The sequence below is a fragment of the Belonocnema kinseyi genome, chromosome 5 (assembly GCF_010883055.1).
Source record: "Belonocnema kinseyi isolate 2016_QV_RU_SX_M_011 chromosome 5, B_treatae_v1, whole genome shotgun sequence".
NCBI classification, from domain to species: Eukaryota; Metazoa; Arthropoda; class Insecta; order Hymenoptera; family Cynipidae; genus Belonocnema; species Belonocnema kinseyi.
This window is the reverse complement of record NC_046661.1, coordinates 40213414-40223653: the sequence shown is the minus strand read 5'-3', so window position 1 is coordinate 40223653 and position 10240 is coordinate 40213414. Positions and strand designations below refer to the sequence as shown.

Here is a 10240-nt window from a genome sequence, read left to right as displayed (position 1 = left end):
TTTACAATCTCACAATCCCTCAATTAGATCTCTCACCTCCACACCCTTCCACACACTTCCACAATCCACTCACCTCAAATTTCACCACAATATCAGAAAAACCAAAAATATGACTTCTACGAAAACAAGATGATACTTTTAATCAAAAAGGACGAATTTTCTGTCCAAAAAGACAAATTTTCATCAAAAAACTTAAATATTCGAAAAAGATGATTTTACAAGAAAGTAATTTTAATTTTTGAACAAAATAGATTGGTATTTTTATCCAAAAAGATGAGTTTTTGACTCAAAAAGACAAATGTTCAACAATAAAGTTTAATTTTCGATAAAAAAAAGATTATCAACAAAATTAGTTCAATTATGAAAAAGAATATATGATTTTTCTAACAAACGATTTGAATTCTTCACAAAATAATCCAATTTTTAACAAAATAGTTTATTTAATTTCGGAATTTAACTAAATTTTATTTAATTTGTTAATTTATCTCAATTTCATTTAAATTTAAAGTTTAGTTTTAAAAAATAATTTTTGAAATTTCATTGCAATTCTAAGGTGCGAAAAGCATTTTTTATAAATATATTTATTCATTATCTCGAAAATTTCTCTTTTCAATTTAACCGTAAGAGAAATTAATTAATTTCAAATAATAATAAAAATAGAATATTTTTAGGCCCTCATTCATTTGAATATAATGAGGTAATTCCTCGAGTAATTCAGTGTTCACAACATTTTTGGCGTACAGAGCCAGTCGAACGACTCAGCTATAGTATAAATATTGCTATAGTGATGGCGAAGGCGAACGGCGGTTTGGAAGTCAACAACTTTTAGTGTGACCCTGGCCCCACCCCGCCTGTTGATGTGATCGTTTGGACGCGGTTGCCATAGAAACGACGAAAAGTTGAAGAGGGCAGCACCTCGATATGTTCGAAAATATAGTTAAATATATATATGTTACAGGCAAATCCCGATGTGCCGTCACACGACAGTCTGCCTAGTCCCTCCACGAATTAACTGAGCGGTGTCAGGCAAAGTCCGAAGTAGCACTTTCACTTCGGACTCTGCCTAGTGAAATTGAGAATTTACAACTCCAAATAATCTACAGATCGCAATTGTAAACAGATTTGAAAGTTTTTATTTTAGAAATGATCAGCATGAAATTTTTTAGACAACTTATTGAGTAAGTTTATCCATTTTTGTTCAAATATATTTATTTAACGCAAGTTATTTTCTAAAAAGAAAAAACTCAATATGTATCATATTTAACGTATTATCTTTCTAAATTCGAAATACGCGACGATTTTTCTGCAATTTCGAGGGCACTGAATTTGCCTTCTAATTTAATTTTCATCACTTGATTTTCCGCTTCGTCAGCCATCGTTAAGAATTTTCAAAAACACTATCGATTTATAAATATTATTCCGAAGCGATAAAAACAACTTATTCGGAAATGTACACTGAAACTCAAACTATAAGATAAAAAAATTACTTTTATAATACTTCCAACATTAGTACAAGAACTTCTATTCAAAAATCTTCCGAACTTCGACGACCACGTAACTAAATTACACTAGTGTTGTTTTAAGGGTAACTAAGTAGGTGCATTAGTCCCTAAATAAAAGGGCGGTGGAGGGGAAGTAGTGGGGAAATAACATTTCTTTATTAGTTACGAAACTAATACGAAATTAAAAGAAAGTTTTATTTTCAAGTGTTGTTGCTAAACCATTTTTAAACCAGATATTCAATTGATCTATTTTAATTAAAGACGGATTTTTTATTTGCCATACTAAATCTTAGTAGCGTTGTCTAAACAGTGATTTTCGATCTCAATAAATTAATATTTTAAATGTTAATAACAAATTTTAAAACCGAAACACCTATTACTGGCTCTTTCTTACTGAGAAGTTTGTTTTTACAACAAATATTTTAGTTTTTTTTATCTATAAAATTTTACAGTTTATCTTTTATAATCAAAAGTATTTTGCACTATTTTGAATCATTTTTCATCAAATACATCAACAATAAACCATTGTTGTTATTAATAATCTATTTATTACACATAATAGACTGGTGCCTTGTATGGAATATATATCTATGGATTCGCATTAAATAATCGGCTTTTTCTGAAAAGGCTTGAAATCGGAAACTATTCACACTTTAGAAAAATAAAAATATTTTTAATGAATTATTTATGTTTTCTAAGTCTATATACGTTAAATATGATACATATTGAGTTTTTATCTTTTTAGAAAATAACTTGCATTAAATAAATATATTAAAACAAAAATGGATAAATGTACTCAATTAGTTATCTTAAAAATTTCATGCAGATCATTTATAAATAAAAAAACTTTCAAATCTGTTCACAATTGCTATCTGTAGAGTGTAGACTATTTGGAATTGTAAATTCTCGAGTCATCCTACTATGCAGTGGGAAAAGTAAACCTCAAAAGTTTTCTTTTTACTCCGGACTTTGCCTGAGCCTTTCGGGCACTTTGCGATTTGACTAGGCAGAGTCCGAAGTGAAAGTGCTACTTCGGACTTTGCCTGACACCGCTCAGGCAATTCGCGGAGGGACTAGGCAGACTGCGGTGTGACGGCACATCGGACTTTGCCTGTAACATATATATCGACCGTCCCCACTCCTGACCCTTGCCGCATCTTGATAAAATATCTATTTTTCAGACCAAATTTGTTTATTTGCATTTCAAGTGCAAACATTAGTTTTTGCATTATTTGTGCATATATAATGTAAATTGCATAATTTTCTTGTAGAAAAATTAAAAGGAGAAAGAGAAAAAAGAGAAACGTAAAAGGAGAAAGCCTCATAAAATTGAAGAGGCTTTCTCCTTTTACTCATCCTCAATAATTGTTTGAAGTCTTCCTTTTTAAACTTATAATAAGGTACACATTATTTTAAATATGCACCAAAAATTTGCATGTATTGACTCCAAAATTGGAATGATTGACAGTAAGACAGAATGAATCATTTTTATACAATTTATTATTGCATTATCGGTCGAAGATTGGTTTGATTTGGTGTTTCCAAATCTTTACATCATAATTTTCTTGGGCGATTTCTGTTGTTTTGCCTCACTTTGATCAATATAAACATCAAAACTATCCCATTGGCAACAATCAAAATAATTGCTTGCAGGGTTTTACAGCACGATCGGTATTTCTACAAAATAGTAATTTAAAAAAAAAAACAATTTTTCACAGTTCTTATTATTAGGGACCAATGTCTTCTATTTAGCGTACCAAAGCTTTAACACGATATCTCATTCCGTGTGGACGTACGTTGGAAAAGAAAAATACCGATCTAACTCTTCCACTTGTATTTTCTTCGAAACGTTTTTTTCATCAAAATTTTCACCGGAACAAAGCAGATACATAGACTTTATTACCTCCTCTTTGATTTCCCAAATTCTCAGAGCGATACCTTATTTCGTTTAGACGTAAGTTGGGAAAGAAAATTTAAGGATCAGGTTTGGCCACGTGAACTTCTAGTCACATGGCCTTAAGAACTTTTAGTATTCGCAAATATCCTTAAAATCTTTTACATTCTTAATTGATCATTGAAAAAAAATTAATGTTATACATTTATTCCTAATATTCTCTTAAAACTTATTTCTTAAAATAAAAAATGATTAATTTGCATTAAAATCTTGGAAAGTCATTCGAAATGTTTCCAAATGTTTTTTGATTTTCCTCAGAATTTATTTTTCAAAATAAAAAATAATTTCAATTTTCCTCATGAATCGTAATGATTCGATTTTTGAATATGCATATGAATTTCGATAAATAGATTCAAATCCACGAATTCTGTCGAAAATTGTTTTAAAGAAATTTTGAATCAATTTTTAAAAGCTGAAATGTCTCTAAAAACCTTTTTTCCTATTTCACGTAATTTGGCTCAAAATAAGAATTTTCAATATCTTGCATAGTATTTTCGTTAAATAAAACCAAAATAAAAAATTCTATCAAAAAAATGGTTCTAATTTTTTTAAAGGCTTCTTAAATACTGTAATTCATCCATACAACTTTTTTCTTATCTCACGTGGTTTTGTCGAAAATTTGAATTTTCCATCTTTGCACGATTCAACCACACAATGCACGAACTTTTTTATGATGTTCAGTCGAAAAATCCATTAACACATAAACGAAAAATTTGCACAAAAAATGAAAAGTAAACATTTCTCGATAAATAGGTATGTTAAGCTGGCCCAACACTAACAAGGTTAGTGTTTTTAGAGATGTATGAATTTTATGAATTTAAGAGATGTAACCTATTTTATAATTTAGGGCAAATTTGGGCCCATGGTCCTGAATTTTGGGCCCAAAACTCTGAATTGTATGATTTCATATTTCACCATAGAATATAAATACCTAAATACAGGACGGACCCGAGAGCTATTTTCGAAAAATGCCCTGGCTGTCGTTTTATTCCAATTAATTGAAAATTGATGCATTTTTTGCGCCTGGGAAGTAGTAAACCGCCACCATAAAAGTACTCATGGTGAACATAATACTCGGGCCTCTGCCTCGCTATGAAACTGCAGCTGGTCTAGACTCTAGAGTGTTATTTTCTGACGATACTTAAAACATCGTAAACCCAGGATCGAGTCCAGGATTCAATTTCTGGATGTACCTTTTTTTCTCTCTTCTCCGATTGTACGACAGAAAATACTAAAAAAAATATGCTGCGTCCAGAATTGGAAACTGTTGAATCGGAAAAGTATGGAATTTCCATTTTTTTTATTTTAATTTTCTTATTCATTTCATTTCAATTATTCATTCATTCATTTAATTTTTTATTTTCAATTCATTATTTTAATTTCATGATGACAATTTTCAATTGAAATCTCTGCAATTATAGACAATCATAATTTTGCTATCTTTTTCCTTAAATCTTGATTTCTTTCAAATACAACTGCTTGCGTCACAATGAATGTGCTCTTAGTCAGAATTGAATAAATTTGTTGCTTCAAGATTCATATTTTGTGGTTGAATTTCATTACTTTTCATTCGAAAAATTAAAATATTATTATTATATTTACAAGATGAAGTGTTTGAGAAATAAATCCATACTGATAAATTTTATTTCCACCCGCCCCCCTCCTCCCACCCCCACAGCGCCCCAAATACGACCCAAAAATAAAAAACTACATTTTTACGTTCATTATTCTTCATTTTTAGCAAATATACGTCGTCTTTTTCATACAAATAATTACTGAACCTAAAGCTACAAACATAAAACCCATTTTTACTCCTCGCATAATTTAGGGCTCATTGGGGACTAATTTGGGCCCATAGCGGGGGGCTATTCACTGAGTTACGATTAGTCCAAGAATACCGGGATTTCGAAGAGAGCGCGATCTTGACTGAAAATGAACTCAGAGTTACGCTGAGTGGAGCGGAACGAGTCAGAGTGCGTCAGAGTTAGCGATAATAGAAAGAATATGGTTAGAGTAGAGAGAGTACGTTGAAAGAATACTGAAAGAGTTTTTAAATGATTTTTCGGTCGATTCGGGGAAACCGGTCAACCGTATCTAATCTGCGAACAATGAAAAAGGTCGTGCGGTTAAGCAAGCAAGCGACCGCTGTGCTCCGCAACGGGAGTCCCTTGGCTGAATGAGCTCTGAATTCTCCTGAGTACGATTGAACCTAGCTGACCCAAGAATGACCGCATGTTTCCTCAAGAAGAGTTTACCTGATTCTCCGAGAATGAGCTCGATTTTGTAAGAGGTGGAAGGATTTCTTATGATCTGTCGGATCTTCGAAGATTTTCCTTAATTTCGAAGAATGAGTTCTGAGTTACCAATAACTCCACTCATTTTCACTCAGTGAATAGCCCCTCGGCCCATAGTCCCGAATTTTGGGCTCTAGTATTTTTTGTAGAAAATAGTATTCGCCATAGCTTAAAAATAGGTTGGTTCAAGATTGCTGTAAAACGTAATAAAAATGATTTTACAGAAAATTCACCTTGAAGAATAATTTAGGGCTAATTTAGGGCTCTGGGAATACGATCATGAAAATTTTTTAAAAATTGCTGCATAATTTCAGGCTTATTTAAGGCTCCAGAAATATCATCGATCGACGATCGCGCAATATTTCCTTTACTTTTTTTTGTGTAATATACGGTGTTGTGCCACATTAACATTATAAAAAATACATGAAGAAAACCATGCAACTTATTTACTCCTCGCATAATTTCTGGCTCATTGAGGACTAATTTTGGCCCGCAATCCCAAATTTTGGGCTCTATTATTTTTGGTAAAAAATAGTGTTTGCAATAACTTAACGTCAAGCTGGCCGAACATTGCTGTAGAAGGTACTAAAAAAATTTTTACTAAATTTGTACTAAAGAATTGTACTACATTTATGTATAATATGCGATCAGAGTGTGTCTCAGGGCTATTGATCTACCTTAATCTGTTTCTTTTCTAAAAAAAAAAGAAATTTTTAACAGGATTATTTACACAAAAATTGCTTAATTTTTTGTTCATTTTTCTTTATCATATTCGCAGAGCCCTAAATTATTCAATGTGGTGAATTTTCCGTAAAATCATTTTTAGTACGTTTTACTGCAATCTTGAACCAACTTATAGTTAAGGTATTGCAAACGCTATTTTTTACCAAAAATACTAGAGCCCAAAATTTGGGACTACGGGCCCAAATTAGTCCTCAATGAGACCTAAATTATGCGAGAGTAAAAAATGGGTTTTATGGTTTTCTTCATATATTTTTTATAATGTTAAAGTGGCACAACACGATATATATAAAATAAAGGGCAAAGGAAATATCGCGCGACGTTCAGTCGATGATATTTCCGGAGCCTTAAATGACCCTGAAATTATGCAAGAGAAACGAGAATAAATTAATTTGTTTGGTAAATTTGTTGGAACAATTTTCCCAATTCTTCATTAGCATATTCCGAGAGCACTAAATGAGCCCTAAATTATTCTTTAAGGTGAATTATCTGTAAAATTACTTTTATTACGTTTTACAGCAATCTTGAACCAAGTTATTGTTAAGTTATTGCAAACACTATTTTTAACAAAAAATACAAGAGCCCAGAATTTGGACTACGGGCCCAAATTAGTTTTCAATGAGCCCTAAATGGTTTTCTTCACGTGTTTTTTATAATGTTAAGGGGGCACAGCACCATATATAACAAAAAAAAGGGCTAAGGAAGTATCGCACGACTTTGAGTTGATGATATTTCAGGAGCCTCAAATGAGCCTGAAATTAGGTAAGAGAAACGAAAAGAAAATAATTTTTTGGTGGTAAATTTGATTAAACAATCATTTTTGAGCAATTTTTTGTTAAATTCAAATATCATATTCATGGAGACCTACGTGATCCTTAACATAGGGTAGAAGAAGAAATTTGTTTAATTCATTTTTACTAGAATTGTTTAAACTTTTTTTTCATTTTTCATTATCATATTCCCAGAGTCCTAAATGAGCCAAAAATTTGGAACCACGGCCCCAAATTATCCCTAAAATTCGCCAATCCAAAAACACAATTAAGCCACAAATACCAACTCGAACAACAATCAATAAATCTCCTTTTAAAACCTTAAACTCAATTAAATAAACAAAAATAACCTTCATTAAACAATCCTCCAAATCACAGCATACCTTTGCAGCAGAGAATCCAGTCATTTTGCAGTCATTGCAAAATCTCTGGACACACCGAAAATCGATGTTTCTACAAACGGAAAAATTTGCATGCGAAAGCCTCAGGAAGTCGACCTCCGAATCTTGTGAATTATCTCCAAGAAGAAGCGGAAGAGGAAGATATAAAAAAAACGGAAATGGAATCAGAGACAGAGTATCAGAAATATGTGGAAGATTATATTCTATCAGAGGACAATTACACAGAGAAACCAAACCTGTAAAACTATTAGTTGATAGTGGCGCATCGATAAATCTAATAAAAGAAAGTTGCATTAACAAATATTACCAGAGAATTTCAATGACCAAAGAGTTTTCAATTGGAAATGATAAGCACCGGACAAACGAAGTTATCAAGTTTAAGTTTTAAGGGAAATAACATATCTTTGTAATCGTATCAGAGAAATTTTCCATACCCGAGGAAGGCATCATCGGAACACCATTTCATTACTCTTATCAGTTTAACTTGTCAAACAGCCCCCTCCAGCTCGACGATAAGGTCTATCCCTTGGAGTAGGACGGTATCCTTATCCCCAAAAACACCTTCTAAATGATAAGCGTGCAAACAAACAAAAATCGGGGAAACATTCTCATAGAAGATAACACAGGCCGACAAAATTTGACAAAAGTCAAAAGCCAGAAAGCAGACCAAACATTTCCGAAGGATTTTGATGCGCTGAATCCGAATCCGAACTCAAAATTGCTCCTGTATGTCAGGTTTTCAAGATATCCTAACCTAAATGTTCAAAAAACGCGTTTTTCAGCTGTTTTTGAGGTTATGTAACTGTACAAGAAAAATGTCTACCACAAAGCTAATATGGAATTCGAAAGTCCAGTCTTCCCATTTCAAACCTACGTGGATTTATTAGGATATCTTTATTTTTCACCAAAATACTGTAATTTGAAATTTTTTATTTTAGCGTTTTAACCCATTAACGCTGAGGTGTTCAGATTTATACAACGCATTCTCTATTGCTGACGGTACGATATTTTTTCTTCAAAATATTATGTCAGGGGTTTTCGAGGGTGCCATTTCTTTTTCCGGTGTCAGTTTTTTGTTATAACCCCTAGAAGATCCAATGTGGCGGCCACAATTTAGGGCCTTAAATAGAACAAAGGATCCCGCACAAAATACCAACAAAAAAGCGTACAGTCGTTTGGAACCAAACTTTGCACATTGATAAAACAATAAAGAATATGGAACCCGTGTCTTTTCGTTTTTACGGAAGCCGTTTCCTAGGGGTAGAAGCCACCCCTAACAAGTCATAAGCATGCTAACCCACCTGATACTGGGAACAATAAGTTTAGTCGTATATTTTTCTTGGAATAATGAAGTTCCATGCCACAAGTGGGTTAACCCACGTACCTGCTAATCCACCTAAAGCCAGAAATCACCCCTACCAAATCATAAGCAGTCTAACTCACCTAGCTCTGGGAGCAGCGAATTTAGTCATTTACATTTCGTGAAATAATTGAATCCCACACTTCAAGTGGGCTAACCTTGAAATGAAATTTTTCAATTTAGCGTATTAACCCATTAACGCCGAGACGGTATGCCATTGTCCCTTGAAAATGTTATCTGAAGGGTTTTCGGGGGTTCCTTTTCGATTGGCTCAGTTTTTTGTTATAGCTCCTAGAAGAGCGAATATGTAAAACAGGGCTTTAAAAAAAATTGGCCGAGCCAATTATGGCAAGCCTTTGGATTTCCCAGCCAATAAAGGCAAGAGTTGTTATCGTCCAGCCAGTCAAGACAAGACTTTGAATCGTCCAACCAGGCAAGGCAAGACTTACGATTGCCCAGCCAATAAAGGCAAGAATTTGTATCGCCCAGCCAGTCAAGGCAAAACTTTGAATCGCCCAGGATTGTCCAGCTACGCAAGGAAGTACTTAATATTTTCCAGCCAATTAAGGTAATACTTTAGATTGCCCAGCCAAGCAAGGAAAGACTTTAGATTGCCCAGCCAAGCAAGGAAAGACTTTAGATTGCCCAGCCAGTCAAGGAAAGACTTTGAATTGCCCAGCCAATAAAGGCAAGACTTTGCATCGCCCAGCCAGTCAAGGAAAGACTTTGAATCGCCCAGTCAGTCAAGGCAAGACTTTGAATCGTGCAGCCAGTCAAGACAAGACTTACGATTGCCCAGACAGTTAAGGCAAGACTTACGATTGTATGTCCAATGAAGGTGAAACTAATTGCTTCTTTTCTTATGGAAACGTTCGCGCTTCATGTCAAACGATCGTTAAAGAGACTTTCGTTTATGACGAGTAGGATCATTATCATTTCTTTGCAAAGACCAGCAATAGTCGGTCATCATTGGCATCCAACCGTTAGCCCGCCACTCAAATGTGATCTCTAACAAGGAAAGATTTGTAGCAAAAAACGAATTTCATCACCTACGCATAAACCGTCATAAAAGCATCGCCAGCTCAGTGAACCAGCTGCGAATCGAAGACTGTCTGCGCCGTAGAACGGCGCGCACATACGAGGGTGGATTGATAAGTTTCCGGCCTGACCAAGAAAAACAACGTTTTTAAGAATTTTTTTTTTTTATTTCTCAACATA

General features: G+C 33.7%; 1 protein-coding gene across 2 annotated transcripts in view; it reads right to left on the bottom strand.

The window, feature by feature from the left end:
- Window positions 1-10240, bottom strand: part of LOC117172373 (solute carrier family 35 member G1) — a 106621-nt gene that overhangs the window by 79978 nt on the left and 16403 nt on the right. The gene's annotated exons all lie outside the window — the stretch shown is intronic.